Source organism: Rhipicephalus sanguineus, chromosome 10 (genome assembly GCF_013339695.2).
Source record: "Rhipicephalus sanguineus isolate Rsan-2018 chromosome 10, BIME_Rsan_1.4, whole genome shotgun sequence".
Classification (NCBI taxonomy): domain Eukaryota; kingdom Metazoa; phylum Arthropoda; class Arachnida; order Ixodida; family Ixodidae; genus Rhipicephalus; species Rhipicephalus sanguineus.
The window spans coordinates 5,819,958-5,836,882 of NC_051185.1; positions in this window are offsets into that span (position 1 = coordinate 5,819,958).

The following is a 16,925-nucleotide window of genomic DNA, read 5'->3' on the forward strand; positions in this document are numbered from 1 at the left end:
AGTCATCCATATATAGTACAAACCATATACTTAAAAAAAGCAGATTTTATATTTCGGTTTATTTATGCTTTCTTCAGAATCAGTCATCGTTGCCTTGTTCGGTAAATGCCAAAAGTTACGAACGAGAAGCCAAGTGGTCAAGCAAGCTAGTGCAATGACTCTTTCTGAGGTTCCTCTACTCATGCATAGTTTAATATCTCGCACTCGCATCGCTGTGCAGACACGCAAATAGCCCTGCGAGGGGTAAACGGCTTGTTACCAGAGCGGTGAGCGCCTCCGTCGGAATTCATTTCTTGCGTATGCAGATGAGCGGTTCTCCTGAAACGAGCGGCCGTCCTCGAGGAGCAAGATTGCGGTCGTTCACTGCCCCGTAATCATCGAGGCATTCGATTAGCGCGAGCAGCCTGACGTTAAGGATCGAGAAACAAGCAAAGGGCAGCGCGCATCAACCAACGTAATGAGACGGCGCGTGCAGGGTCGCGCCCTACCGGACACGTGCTGCGTAGTATGAGCGAATCATTTGCATGAGACTTTTAATGTTGATGTCTTCCGTATGAATACTTTCTGTCCAAACGGTTGACTGTTCCGTGATCAAAGGTAGGCAACACTATGTTTTATGAAACAAGCTCGAGGCACTCTACCATATTCAGCAAGCATGGCGAGGCCAGTACTTAAAGAAAAGCAATTAATAGAAAAATGGCATACCGTGAAATTTAGTAACTAAACACAAGTTTGTCAATCGCGTAAACGTAATGATAAACAAATAAACGAACACAATGAAAACTAGCAGTTGATAGAAAGATGTAGTAAAACTTTCCATAAAGGAAGTTTTACTAAACTGTTAGAGCCGATAAGATTGTTTAGCTGAGCCAGCCGCTTCGATCCCTGTCCCCTGATCATCTCATCCACGTCCATCTGTGCAAGTACACTTCATACGGCGAGCGCAGTGGTGTTGAGTGCAGAAATGTTCCTCAGGATATACCATAATTTCGTGCACGGAACAACATCCAAGGGAGACCTTGTTACTTGGAAGAGCACAAAGTGGGGCGCTTCCTTGGAGCAACCACCAAAGTACGTTAAACACGCACGCGCACTCTTTCATTGTCTTTGTCACGATTATGATTTAACCATCAATCCCCTTGGGTTCCCTCCTTGTCCATATATATATATATATATATATATATATATATATATATATATATATATATATATATATATATATGCTCAGAGCATGCTGTTTCGTGCACCCTTTCCCTGCATCAACTTCTTACCGCAGTCTCCCCTCACTCGAGTATTTGGCGATGCGTCTCCGAAAGAAACCGCTGAGTCGACTTTCTTTTCAACGCGCGTTCACTGCCTCTGCAAGTTAGCCAAGGCCCCTCATACAGTGATTCAGCTGTAAAGGAAAAAAAATAAAGATAAATAAAGAGAAAGCTAACGATAAGCGTAGAAAAAGAAGGGGACGAACGGAGTCACCCTCTCGGGAAGCTTTCAGGAGCTTAGTACCTGCTCCGGTATGCACCTCCATCTCTCCTTCCTACTTATGCGTTCCTCTTCTCGGTCTTAGCACTGCCTCGATCTCTGCAAATCTGGTTTCGCTCTAGTCTTGTCCGCTCTCCCGTTCGCATCCAGGTGTTCCATAGGCACTGACTTTCCTGAGTGTCTTCACCTCTGCTCCTACTCTTCACCTTCCATGAAAATTTCTGGCTCTAGTAATGCGGAGCTAAAATATATAATATATTGTAGTTGTTGGGGTTCAACATCACAAAACCCCGAGATGACTTTGAGGCACGCCGTAGTCGAAGGCTCCAGAATCAATACATCGACTGAAAAGAAAAAGAAGATGGCTTTCTCCTTCGAGTCGTCTTAGGCAAATGTATGGGGGTCCAGTGATATTTTTTTATACCGTACGCGTTTATATTGCTGCCCATCACCATCACACATGCGCACACCACTTTCTTAGAAAATCAATGAAAGCAGAAAAGAGAGGGTAACAAGTTGGGCTAGTTGGTGCTTGTCCATTTTTGAAGAAAAACAGAGCACAAAAAGACTTAAAAGAAAAAGAAAAAGGGAACGCACTCAATGCTGTGTTTGTATCCTCTCTTTTTTCTCTACGTCTTTTTGTGCGCTGTTTTTCTTCAAAAGAGCGAGAGATAAAAATGAGAGAAAGGCAGGGAGGTCAGACATAAACGAAACATCCGGTTTGCAACCACACACTAGGGGGAGGGAAAGGGAAGATGGGAAAGAAGTGGAGAGTAGCGCAGAGAAGATTTCCCTACCGGGTTCTGGGTAGGTCAACACTCCATTTGAATACCTTCGTGATGAAGAGTTATCCTTTCTGAGAAAGTGGTACGCGCATGTGTGATCGGCTGCATTATAAATGTGTATGATAGAACATAGACATCTCTTGTTAGTTTGAGCTCTTTTGTCGTCTCGCGTCTTCTGTTGTGTCCATGTTATTTGCTGTCACTGATTCAGAACCAACAGCCCCGAATAGCCACGTTTTCCTTGTGTTTGATGAAAAAGAGGATCTTCGTGTGTTTCGCGAATGAACTGAACTTTCACATGAAAACGAGCGTGCAATTATGATCACTTCTCCTGGTTTCGTTTGTCTTGTCTGTGCTTTTTATTTTTGCAGTTTTTGTAGAAATACTAGCTTTTTGTTTGTGTGATGTGCATATGCATGTTCATGGGGAAGTCGGCAATCGAAACTTTTCAAGTGTTTATTTGGATATAGCGGCTCTAGTGTATTCCAGCTTTCCTTATGTGGGCAACCATTAAATAATAAGCAGGTGTCCTCCACGAGGGGGGCAGTCATGGCTGTGCACTTTCCTTCTCTTCCCTTCCGATCTTGAAATGTCTGCGTCAGACTCCTTCTCTCCGGTCCTTCTTTATACTTATTTACTTCCGTGATCCTATTTAAACACCTTCTCAAGTTCACGCGGAAGGTTTTTACGTGCCTTTCGCCGACTGTTAGCTACGGATGTCACTTGCTCTTGAATATTTGCATTAAAAATTTTCTGATTACAGCAGATTCTAAAATGCTTCTTTGGTATCGATACATCGCAAAACACAGGGATGCACAGCATGTGCGATTAAGCTCATCTTCTACTTTAGTAAATAAACAAACCCCCTGAAGTCGAACCAGTGGTTCAGGTTCCGTGGGTATAATCGCACGTGGCAGTTCAGATGCCTGTTAATGAGACGCTCAGGTTCCAGCCAGAACAATTTTCTTGTCTGCTGCGCAGCGTTAAAGATAGTAATAAGCAAAGGGAGGATGGCGTTAATAAGGAGTACGTTAAGCTGGCGTTGCACCACCCGAAAGAAAGAAAAAAGAAAAAAAAATACCTCTACGCACTCTTTATATAGTACTACGTTCTGTGCGCCAGTTTTCAGAATAATCCCCGACTGTCTTCAGCGTTCTGCGAGCAGTAAGCTGTTTTCGCGCTCTCGAATTAATACTCGCCGTGAGCCTCTGCCGCACTCAAAATGATAATGAGCACTATATGAAGTATAAGACTGTGTTTTCTTTTCTCGACGGGCAGCCGCACGTACCACCCTTTAATTAAGAAGACGTGTCATGATCGTGTACTTTACGGTATGTGTAATTAATTGTCTTCTGTGTTCTGCTGTGTGTGACAAGCCATACAAAAATTCCTGCATTTTTGTTACCCTCCTCACCACTGAGGCTAACTTACAGCTTGCTTTCCCATCTCCCAAATGTCTTCGAGCTATTATTTAAATGTATTATTCTTTCTTCCATCCTCCCTCATTCGCTCAATGTCCTGCTTCACTTTTATTTTGAATTCCTTTTTTTGTATATTGAGTAAGCACTAAATCACATGTTAACCATAACAGCTGCAGTCGGTTACAACCTAATAAAAAAATGTAAACTCCGTCCACAGCCGTGTCTGTCCCACCGAGAGAGAACTTGCACAGTGCTGCTCAACATTTTTTTTCGCTGTTGACTATTCTGATGACCTATTACCTGAATTGAATGATCATTTGGCTACTGACATGTTTCAGTTCATCATTTAGCATGTATACTAGGGTCGGGCGTTACGTGTGCCGTGAAGTCAAGCCCTGCCTTGTGTTTTTTTGTATCCGGGCCTCTGTCAAGCTGCAGACCGCAGCTTTTAGCCCTGAAATACATTCCAAATGTTTTGGAAAAATGAAGAACTCCAATTTCTATGCCCCGTCCAATTGTACGTGCTCATTTCCGTGACGTCAAGCACGTATCCAGATAGGAAAATCCAGATAGGGGATTTTCCCATGCAGAAGCCTGTTCGTGTCGCTGATTTTCGATGAAAAAACCTAAACTTCCTAGCATATATCAGTAGACTCCGAGATCACTCTCAGTGAAACGTTATATTTTCAGTAGCGACGACGAACTTTCAATTAATAATATACGTAATATTTACATAAGCAGCCAAAAAGTACATATGTTTACACCGGAAACGACCTAGCACGTCTCTCTTGCACAGCTGAATGGCAGGCGCGCCGCAGTTCTGGAGGTGGAGCTTGAATTTAATCTTAGGTTGTAACCGACTGTAGGGCACTTTGCTATGGACAAGGCAACTTAAAGTTTGCGCACGCGACGCCAGCGCCGGATGCTCCCCTGGTGGGCCGAGGAAAACGTCAAAGGTCGTCGGCTCGCCTGCCGAAGCGATTGCGCACGTATTTTTGGCGGAGCGCGTGCTGTCGGTAGAGTGGTGCCGGTGATTGCGTTTGCAAGTTGCAAAGAAAGCCACGACATTCCGTAAGTCGGTATGCACTTTTCTATGCTGCGCAGTGCCGCATCAGCCTTGAGGCGATGATAAACACTGAAATGAATCTGTGAAACTGCATATTTGAGGGAATACACAGGCAAAACAAGAGCCAAGCTGTACGCAGATTCGAATCGACATTTATTTTGCGTGCCTTGTTTTGACCGTTGTCGTCAGGGCAGATCGAGTGTCGCTTACGCATACAATAGAGTTTAGCCGACTTCTCCCACATCGTCGCACCCATTCAATACCTTCAGGAAAGAGCACACTGGAACACCAGCTGATGTAAAAACCCGTTGTGGAACTGCGCATTCTGCGAAATATTTAGCACAGTGATCGCGATTACGTATCTGCACTGGTGCTCTCCGATAATCCTACTTGCGGTCTGCGAGCCCGTGAGGCAGCCGCATGAACGAAGGGGTTCTGTATTGTAGATTTATCACACAAATGCACAAATGGCGATTGTATTTTTTCTCATTCATGACCAGGATTTGGGGACATGTGCACGTAGCGCCATCTCTTGTCGAAGACAGCGGTGGCCTGCCGTAACTGAATGGGCAATAGGCGAAAAAAAATTATATCTGACGAAAGAAGCTAGTTATCAAAAACGACTCTCGGTTCTATACAGCAGAGACTTATTTGAATATTCTGGTAAAATTACAGCATCGTACTACAAACTGCGTGGCTTCCCAGACCGTTTAATATTTAACAATAGGGCCCCACGTGTTTCTAATGGGCGGTGTTCAATTGTCCTGGGAAGCCACACGTTTTGTAATGCGATACTGCAATTTTGTCATAATGTTCCAGCAGGTTACTGCTGCAAAGAACCGGGAGTCGTTTCTGATAAGTAGCATTCTTCAAGATGTGATTTTTTTCGCCTATTTCCCATTCAGTTATGGCAGGATGCCATTGCTGTCGCCGAGAGATGGCGGTACGTAGAGATGTCCCCAAATCCTGGGAATGACTAACTCGATTAGTTTATTCTGATAGCCCTTCGAAAGTCCTTGTATCATTTATTGTACGCACTCCTCACCAAAACAAAGACCATTATTGATCGTTTTATACATGTCGTTAATCCACTACATGATGAGAAACGCTTTTCTACATCGCAAAAGCGGGTGCTCAAGCTACTTCACTTTTCCTTTTTATTTTAAGCGCCTAAACAGGCCATATCGCTGCAACGGAAGTTCCAGCAGTCCGTTCTTTCATTGACTACTGTGGACAAAGCTATTGTAATTGGTAACAAAAATAAATCTCGCCCATGTTTCTGAGGGAACAAAGCGCTTGTACTGTCGTATTCATTCGTTTGTTGTCCTTGTTCTCGTCGTGGTGTGCGTCGTGGCCTATGCCCTTGTGCAGTTCACCCCAAGAATCTTTTGCCAAAAAGCCCAGCTTAAAATCCGTTTTCGGAGGGACTCACCCGTTTCCGGGTGGTTTTCATGACAAATTCGGGTTGACATGAATTATTCCATGCTGGTTGTGTCATTTATAAACGCTTCTCTCATATGCGCACACGTTTTTAAACTTTTTTCTTTCGTTTATTTTCATATCGAGGTTGAAGAATGTCTCGTCATAAATATCCTGCGCGATATTTTTGCCATTACTTTTAACCGTTCTAAAAGCATGACGCACTAATTTATGTTCAATCTTTCATTTTCTCCACCTTCTGGGCATTGTCGTCGCCAGGAGTGTCTTCCTTGGCCAGTCTCTTGACAAAGGTGCTCTACACCATCTCCACTGACCCCGTGAGACCACGACCTGCAGTTATATATAACGCGAGAGCAAGCACAGCGCGGGTTTAGCGCGCAAGCGCGCTCTCATAAGTACCGCGAGCAAGAGCACGCGCACTACTACTCAGCGCAGCGGGAGAGGGGAACGCGCGCACGAGCGCCTTGGAGAGCGCGCGCGTAGCGCGAGCAGAGAACGAGAGAGAAACTTTGCAACGGACATCATTCCTTTCTCCACATTTCTGGCGTTCGCTACTGCCCCCAATCCGTGTCAGCCGTCTCAATTATTCTCTGCATTTATAACTAGATGCGGTTGATATTCGGCACGAGATCAGTGGCATTTCCCCATCAAACGTAGTGCACCCATTCCCACGGTCTTTGATGTCGAAATAACAACACGATTTCAAACAAACGGTCAAGCGGCACGCGCGGTCTGTTTAAACGAGTGCCATCGAACAACACGCATGTATATTGGGGATCGTGAGCCAGGTCCGTGCCGGAGGCCGTTTACTCTTTCTCCACTGAACTTGCAGCTCTGCCTGCTAGCTTACTCGCAGTGCAGTGAAACGCACCGCCGGTGCAAGCACGGGATATTGTTGAACGTGTTGGGCTTGAAAGTTGGAAAAGGAAATGATGCACTCATTAGAGCAAGCCTTTAAATTGAACAAAGTGGAATGTTGGACGACACACCCAATGCAAATTGTAGCAGCAGTATGGTGTAGCGTGTGTGTGTGTGTGTGTGTGTGTGTGTGTGTGTGTGTGTGTGTGTGTGTGTGTGTGTGTGTGTGTGTGTGTGTGTGTGTGTGTGTGTGTGTGTGTGTGTGTGTGTGTGTGTGTGTGTGTGTGTGTGCGTGTGTGCGTGCGTGCGTGTGTGCGAGCGTGTGTGTGTGTGTGTGTATGTGTATTGATGAGCTTGTGCGCGTGTTAATTAGTACTAACAGACAATCAAGCCAAGGAAAGTATCGAGAATGGTATTTGTACTAACTGTGATATAAATGTGGAGAGATTAAAGTGAACGGAAAGAAAACTTGCCTCCAGCAGGAATCGAATCTGCAACTTTTTGTTAGTTATAATTAATGCTAGTGCAGATAAAAAAATATATAACGAGCAACTTTCAAATTGCGAATCACTCATGTGATTTCTTTTGATCCTTCTATACTAGAATGCGAGTCCCAGGTAACTATTTTTCCAGATATACTAACCCGCGAGATATATTCATTATTTTGCAGAACAATTCGCTTTTGAAGCGGGGATTGCGAATTCGCCATAAATAAATGTCTTCTTTCAGGTGGAAAGATAAGACCAGCTATCATCAAAAACAGAGAAGGAAGCAGAAAGAAATGGAATTATATTAGCTAATAATGATGAAATCAAGAATAAGATTTAGCGCTTGAAAAAGAAGCGAAACGGGAGTACTTGGGATGTCAGAATATGCGCCCGGTAATCCCTCATTTCGAGCCGTGCATCTCGAAAACATCTCCGTGTGCCTACCGGTAATTGCATACGTTTTCCGAACCATTCCCACGAAACTCATTTTCTCGTGTATACCGCGCGGAAGCAAAAATACCGGCCCTCTAATGACGAATCCTCAGATTAGGATTTTTTATTCGGTGAAACTCGGACCCAGTAGGAAAGGTAAGAGGAGTAGCTGGAGCCACGTCTAGGCACCAACCTCTCCTTAAACACATTTAATAAAAAAAGAGGCAGCTGGGGTAACAAAGATATAGCGGCGAGCGCGGTAGTCAGATCGAACCAGACTAATCGAGTTCCCATCGCAGTAATTTCGGCTGTTGTGGTATTCGTTAGACAATGTACTGCACCCTTCATGACGAGCGCCCAGTGTGATTAGAATAAGCCGATTCCCGCGTCGAAGTGAAATTCACCTTCGGGAATATTACGATATAGCTCGCATGTTTTGCTCTAGAGAAATTTCGTGGTAGTCACAGAAGTGATGTTTGGGCGCACGCAATTGCCAGCAATAAACTTGAACAACGTTCGTGTGAAATTAGATACTGGGCATACATTTAGCATTATTTCTGCGAGAAAATTGAACACGCGAGGAATTTCTTGAACTCATATTCGCAGAAATGTAATACGGGTGACGCAGGGGGCACATTCAATGGCGATCGGGCCCGATCAGGATCGATTCCTTGATTGCGATTGGCTTATTTGTGCAAGATACAAATGGGAGCCAATCGCGGTCGAACAGTTCGATCTGGATCGGGCTTGATAGCGATCGAAACTGGCCGTGTGACATCGGTATTAGATACGGTTGTCTCTCACCAAGGCAGCCAGAGGCAGTGTAAATAAATCGCCATAATAGGGGCTTCTTGCGTTACTACAAACTCTACTGACTTATCAAAAAAGAAAAAAAAAGTGAGTTTTCTTTTTTACAGCGGAGCTGTGAAGCTTTTCGTTCTGCTTTGTACAACCGACAGACAACCATAATCACGAACCAGCACGCACTCTCTTTGTCTTCTTCCTCTTTGTCCTCTTCTTCATCCTCTTCTTCGCGCCCAGAACACGTGTGCCGATTTGTCCGGCGTGGTATGCAATAACTCTGATGGGCGAGAGAACGAGTACAGAGAGAGAGAAAGAAAAGGGAAAGAAAGACTGAAAAAAAATAGAAAGACAGAGGAAGAAATAGAGAAATACAATAAAAAAACACACAAAAAGATAAGAAACAGAGAGCAAGCTAGACAGAGAGATAGGAAGCGAGAATAAAAAAAAGGTAGGTACGAATAGAGAGACAGAGAGATAAAGAAAGAGGAAGCGAGAAACAGAGAGAGAGAAGGAAAGGGAAGAGAAAGCAATGCCGAAAGTTGGGCGAGTTGGTGATACATTATGGGCGAAAACAGAGCGCGAACGGACGGGACGAAGAAAGGTAACACAGCACAAGCGCTGACTCTCAACCGGTGATTTATTGGAATACTAAGATACACGATATGCACAATGAGCATGCTCAGAGGAACTGGCGGGGGAACACAACAATGCAAATAGAAAAAAAAACTACGCGTAGGAAACTGCACAGGCGCGAAAAGAAAGGCAAGTCAAAAAGGAAGAGGAAGGGTTTACATTTCCCTTTATAATTGTCAGTGTGACAATCCCCTTCGTGGGTATGAGCCAGTCTCCTGAAGGCGACAAACAAAGAGAAAGAAGGCAGGTCGCCCAGCTCCGCACTTCCTTCAGGCTTGGCACATTTTTTTTTTTTTGTACAAAACGCAGTTGCGTGGCTCTACACGCGACAGTGTGCAGCATTTCAAGTACTTTATTCATTCTGTTCCCTAATTTTCTCTGTATTTTATATTCGCTTTGTTGACCCAGCCAGGAGCCTCGCCTGCGCGCGACATGTCCACGTATATGTATCATTGCAACCTTAGCTAATTAGCGCAAAAAAACAACGGGCAAGGTGGAGACGACAGGACGCGGCGTAACGTCCTGTCTGTTGTCTTTACCTTGTCCGTTGTTTTTTTTGCGCTAATTAGTTGTGCCTGTAGTCAATGCGCATCAACTGTCCCAACTCGCTTCCCTAATACTATTGTATATGTTTCACCACGACTCATCAAACCGTCTCTTGAAAATAAGGGCGTCATCCTGTCTTCACTTTTTTCGTCCGTGTCCTTCTGAGTGCGCTACAAGTTTTGCCATGTATCACACCCGACAAGACCAATCTCACATCCTTTCACGTGGCAGTGTTGTACGTTACACGGCACGTGCCTAAATACGCTTTTGGGATTTGTGGCTTTAGTTGATTTAACGTTCATTCATTTTTTTCACAACGCAGTAACGATGTTTAACGAGGTAACAAAAATGGCAAGCATAGAGCATCCATCTTCGCTCAATTCAATTCAAATCAATTTTTAGCTTTCAGATAGCCGTATATTGAATCAAACGCAACATAGAAACTGGGGAGAGGCATAGCGAGAAGGCAAGAACGAAGAAGACAGAACACTTCCTTGACAGTTTCCTTGACGTAGCAGCTGCTGAATTCTTTGCTTTTCAAAACAAATATTTAGCAAATGCAACGAAGTTCGTAACGCTTTACTTGTCACTGTTGTTAGCTCTTTCAACGCTGTAACATTTCGCACTATTCTGCAGCGAACATCGCTGCTATATGTTCCAAAGAAAACATTTCTTCAAGTTTGAAAGCAACCGAGGTTACGAAGAAGTCGTTCACTGTTTCAAAAATAAATTTCCGCGCAGCTAAACTTTTCTTAAGCGCCCGTTCCAGCCACCGAGCTAAAAATAAGACAACCGCACAATTTAATAAATACAAAAAGGGGAAGCTATCTACTAAGAAGTGCACTTTTTACATTTCTCGCTGCCCTCGCACATTTTTCACCACTCCATTTCGTGATTATAGCTTACTTAAGCGTCACCTACACAGGCCATTTTTCCAAGCGCAACTTCTCAGTCATGTATCACGCAGCAAACGACAAAATATAAACGCGATGTTCTGGCAAAATGAAATCCCAATCGCAGTCTCGCAGCAGCTTCACACAATGCCGAAACAGTTCAGGTAATATCTTTAAAGGAAGACGCTTAGAAAAGAGCAACCAAAATAAACAAAAGTATGCCGGCACGTGTGCGCTCCCCTGCGATGTAGCTCGGTTTTACTTAGGTTGGGCTTAATTTATAGTCTCCGTGCAGACACTTAGACAGATTCCTTCAGGTATTGGGGAGCATTCAGGCTGCGTCTGGGAAGCTAGGAAAATTCTGAAAGGAAGATGTTGTAACTTATTACGGACCATTGCTGCACGGCGTTATTTATTACCAAGTTTATGGCTCATAAGCAATTCTGCGTAGCGGCCTTCCTGCTGTGACCTAAATCGACGCTTATAATCTTTCGTTTTCTTGAATACAAAAAATGTCGCAAACTTCGTATACTCAGTGCGCCCACTCATACTGTGCCCTGCAGCCGCGAAGAGGCATGACTGTATAAACGACTACTGATCGAGTTCCTTTCGTTTCTAAGTTGAGACGTTTCCATGTTTTTTTTTCGTCCTTTACTTTTTGTATTAGTATTGTTCTGAAGAGGAGTGAATTCAGGAGGTTACAAAGTTATTAGTTTGTATTTTTTATGTGCTTGTTTTTCACCTTTCTCTAATGCTAAAGAGCAAGACTATTTATAAAAAGTAATAATTCCAGTTGTAGCGATTTATTTTGGCACATCTGCCCTGTAGATACCGTAAACTTGAGTCTTAATTAGCGAAGCTTTGCTATTTGGTCTGCAATCAATTTTATAGTGATCCGGCTGAACGTTTGGAAATGTTTTCAATCAAAAGTCGATAGAAAAATGTGTGCTGATGACAGAATACACCCGGTATAGGACGATACGGCAAAAATCTACAGACAGCACAATGATGGAGATAGAAGTTGTCCGAGTGAGTCGATACGCCGAGCCCCATTGCCAAAAATTACGTGCCCCATCTGCACCGGTTTGAAGCAGTGGCATACTTCAGGCCACCTGTAGTGCAATGGAAAGGCCTCGGCACGGGACCCCGGCCTCAGTGACCACCAGCCGATAAATTCACGCAATGCGTACGATGTCACGCAGACTACGGCTTTCGAACAACGTTTCGCTTTTCGGACATATAGAAAAAAATACGTTACACACACACACACACACACACACACACACACACGTAATATATATATATATATATATATATATATATATATATATATATATATATATATATATATTATAGCCGCCGTGGCCGGTAGTCGATTCCGTGCCCTCGAGCTTAGCAGCCCGACGCCTTATGTGTTAACTTACCGCGGTACGTCGCGTTTTAATATTTTCATGCTGACTGTTTGCTAACACCTAGTAGAACACCCATGTACGTTAGTTCCCTGCATTCTTACCCAGTACAATACATGAACATTCATTTCCCTGTATTTAAAAAAAAAAATTCATAGGCTTTATTTCTCCTATATGTGCATCGTGTCTAGAAGACTTATTCAATGCCCTTTGTGGGCCACATAAGGTATATAATTTAGTGAATTAAAGAAGTAAATACAGAAACAGAAGACTACGCAATTCGGAATTTATTACATCAAACACATGTTTTACGATTATTACTGCGCTATTCCCATCAAGGGCATTACTAATGATAAACCGTGCACTGCTAATTAATAGTGATACGATTATTTCGATGTTCATGCATTCATTCCTCGCGGGCACTAAGGTAATTGGATGTCGCGGCTGTTTAGTTTGGACGCTCGATCAAGCGCATTTATCTTCTTCGTCCGTGTTCCCTCGTGATCTCGGTTAATTTTCGGAACTAATTTAGAGTCCGTCTTTCTCCAATTAACTCTGCTCCAGCAGAGCACATAGCTCGCGAATGAAAGGGCCTCTGCCCCGAGCAACTCGAGCGCAGTTCGAACAAGGGTACGCGACTGTGGATGTCGACGCATACAGTACGCACGAGCGCGGCTTTAATTAGAGCTTTCTATAGAGCGCTGGTTTGCGGCACCCGGGATGAAAGCGCCGTTATCGCGTTCATGTATTGCGGGCGAGAGTCACCTCGCATTCCAACGAGTGCCGCTCGGAGACCCCTGACGCTTTCCTACAGCTGTAGCGTCAAAGTTAACTCGATAGCAGTGGTGTAGTAGGAGCGGGCGGGAATCCCACGAAATATTTGCATTTTACTTCGAGCCGTCACCTGAGGCACCACTATCATTATCGACGGAGAGTGGGACGGGACAAGGATTGAGGTAGATCACCACCTTCGAGAAAAAATTTTACAATTCCAGTCCAAAAGTTATAATTATGGTTATGGCTTGTAGGGCTTAGGTAAATTTAAACTTTAGAATGATGAAACTGCTACAAATGTAAAACACAAAACTTATAAAAATCGAAATCTGCCAAAATATGCATGTTGCGCCAACAGTCATAACTACGAAAGGGTTAGTGGGATTGAAACTAGACCTGGCAGGTACGTAGTGAGGACACTATTCTGTGCATCTAACCTCCACGATCACCCCAGCTCTAATATAAGGCGCGTTATCGGAAAAAGTATGAAAACGTTTAAATTTTACAGTTTTGTTTTGCACACAATTGGCCATAGTACAAAAAGTTGCAGCTCATTTTCAATAGTTCTGCTTGAATGCACAACTCAACCTATAAAGAAATAGTATGCAAAAATGTATGTAAAAATGTTTATCAGAAGGAGAGTTATCACTGTTCGCGTAAGTGTAGTATGCAAAAAATCATGTTTTGAGAAAAATGGCTCTAAAGGTTTCAGTCGAATGTACATATAATAAAGAAACATTCAATATCTCTGAAATACTCCTCTCTCTGAACCGGCGCATTCTCCTTTTGAGGGAGCTGAAGCACGTATAGTTTTTTCTAGCTCATTTTGCGTCTCCAGCTGACTCTCATCTATGTGCGCCGCAGCGGGTCCACGCTTGGTATATTGATTCCAAAACTTGCGTTGATGCTTCTCTTTTGTCCTGTACTTTGCCATATTTCATGGAGTACTACAACTTTCACCATGAAAGGCCACAGCTAAATCAAAGAGCTCGAAGTGGTCTACGAAAAAGCACATACAGCTGAGCGAAAACGCGCACAACTTGAACAAGAGAGTGCCGCAGCCGTGAAGTGAATATTTTCAAATAAATCGAAAACATCACGCCCCACAAGCTTTAAAACGCATTTTGACACTTAGCATTACGTAATATGTATAAAGAAAAACATTTATGACGACATGGCAGACGTTGTGGAATCAGAAACCTTCAGTTTCGGTTTCGAATGCGTCTTAGACGTGTTGGAAAAGTGGTCATAACTTTGGAACGGCTCAAGATAACTACAAAATTCTTTTTGGTAAACATTCTTGAATAGAAAAGGAGCTTGAAAATGTTGAATTTAAAAAAATTAATTAAAAAAAAGTCGTTTTTGAAGGTGGTGACCTACCTTAATCCCTTCTTCTCTCCGCCTCGCCTGAAGGAAACTACCGGACCAGTTTTAAATAAATTTTATTCATTCACGACTTCGAAGGACAAACTCTGCGAAGATTGGACAAAAGCAGAACACATATTTTCTTGCGTTGAAGTATCCGCGCTGTTTTTTTTTTGTTTATTCTAAAGAAGGGAAGTTCTTTTCTAGCGACTCGTTTCTTTGTTAGACGCAACGAAATGAACCCAAAAGACAATTAAGCCAAGGAAGCATAAGGGATATTAGTTGCTATCTTTAACTGTCATGTATGACGAAAGCTTTTAGCAAATTAAAATGGACCAAAAGTCATCCGACCGACGGAAAGCGCTCTGTCCCGTGTCCTTCCTTGTGTTTGTGTTCTCTCGCACCTTAAGAGCATTATGAGCGTTCACCAACTCGCCCAACAAAAAGTTCTCTTAAAGGGCCCCTCACCAGGCCGCATAGCAAATTTTAGTTAGACGCTGGAAGTTGTTGTGCGCCGAATGAAGAGTGGTATGCCGCAAGAATTTTTCAAATCGGTTCATTACGAGCTGAGAAAAACAATAATTTGTAGCGGCGCGAAACCATGATGCGAGGAGGCGAGTTTCAAACCCTTGCCACTCGCCCCGTGTAGCCTTAGCAAGCCAAATCCCTTCCCTGCCCTCTTCACTTGACACATACGCATGAACACGTCATGCACATGCATGGCCACGTGCGCATGACGTGCCCTATCTAGCCCGAGCACGCAAGCGGCGTTGCACGGCCGCTACCTTTTTTTTTTTTTATGTAGCGGCCGTGGGCGTTTTGTCGGCGTTCTCTGTGATGTATGGCCTGTTTCTGCGGGACGGCCATGAAAGTTGAGACATTTGTACGGGCACGAGAGTGGCGGTTCATGAGCCAGTGCCGCATAAATGTTTACTTGGACGCGGTAGAGTAAATGAGCATAATGAGTGCTCGAACGCGCCAGCACATTACTTTCGTTTCCAGGGCTGGCGTCTGCTCGATGCGCTAACCGCGGGGACACGAACGCATGGGAAAGGGAGGCACATTAGCCCCGCATCTCACTGCAATTCACGAAAAAAAAAATGAGAAAGACGCACACATTCCCTTTGTGTGTCTCATTATTTCTCTCAAGCTTTATTAATCTATTCAGGCAACAAATTACACAAACTACACATGTCGTGTCAAATAATTATCGCAGTGTCACGTGCTACTGTTGGCGACGTCAGAGCATAGTCGTCTACGTAGAGGAGCGACGTCACAGCACTACCATCTACGTAGGGCCATTTTCTCATGTACGTCATCCCCTCATTCTCTAAAGCGCGCCCGCGAGAGGAAGGGCAAGCAGCGTTCACCTTGAAATTTGACCCATTTCCGCGGCGCGTAGCGTTGCAAATTTTGGCAGACGTGATCGTGAACGGCCAGTGTATGCATTGCGCTCGTTTGCTCAAAATTGTCAAACCTGGTGAGGGGCCCTTTAAGGAAAGAATAATAACTGTTGGGCTTTTACGCCCCAAAAGCACAACATGGTTATAAGGGACTCTGCAGTGAAGGGCTCCGGAAATTTTGACCATCTTGTGTTCTCTAACGTGCACTTAAATCTAAGCACACGGACCTCTAGAATGCCTACTCTATCGAAATGCGGCTGCCGCGGCCGGGATTCGATCCCGCGACCTTCGGTGATATCAGCAGCCGAGCACCGTAACCACTAGACCATCGTGGCGGTTTCTTACAGGCAATATCACCGCAAGAAAATTATCGCGAGAAGTAGCGTTCGGCGACAGCCCTTGCCGGCGCTGTAAAAGTGCGTGCCGCAGACTGCCGCCGCCGCCTACATAAAGGCGGCGAAATGTAGATCCAAGAAACCCGAACGATCTTCAGTTCGTGATTCGGTGTCGTTCTGGCGCATTCGAAGGCGAATCCGGGCCGATGGTAGTTTTAGATTTGGTCCCTCGTGCACGGTACCTTTTTAATGCTGCACTCTCACTCATCGCCCGTGCCTAAAGCCGGTTGCCTGCACTTTCTACACTTCCGGCTCACTGGAGAAGGGGAGGGTGGCCTCTCCGTTCCGCGCAAGTTGAGCTACGCGGAAGCAGCTATAACACCCATGCTGTATATTGTGTACCGGCCGTCGTCTCGTCGAGGCGGCATAGAGTGGTCAAGTGGTTTAGGCACAACGGATGGCTCCTTCGTGCGTCGAGGCACGTGATCAGCTGCGCGAGTTAGTGGGAGAATAAGGAGGCGGCGATAAACACGCCCGCTCTGCTTACGTGCTTTGCATTCAGATGAACGTCATGACTGAGTCAGCGTATGGCTAAGAGGGTTTAGTTGTTAACGCAGTAATCTTGTGAGGAAGTGCGAGTCCTTATAATACCACCGTGCTGGTATGAATCAATTTCCTTGGAATAAAAAAGAGAAGTAAAATAACTGTTGTAAGACGCTTTATTTTATTCCCTCAAAGTTCTCATAAAACGTGGACGAGAGGGCGGAAGGCGGGGAGTATGCATAGCACAA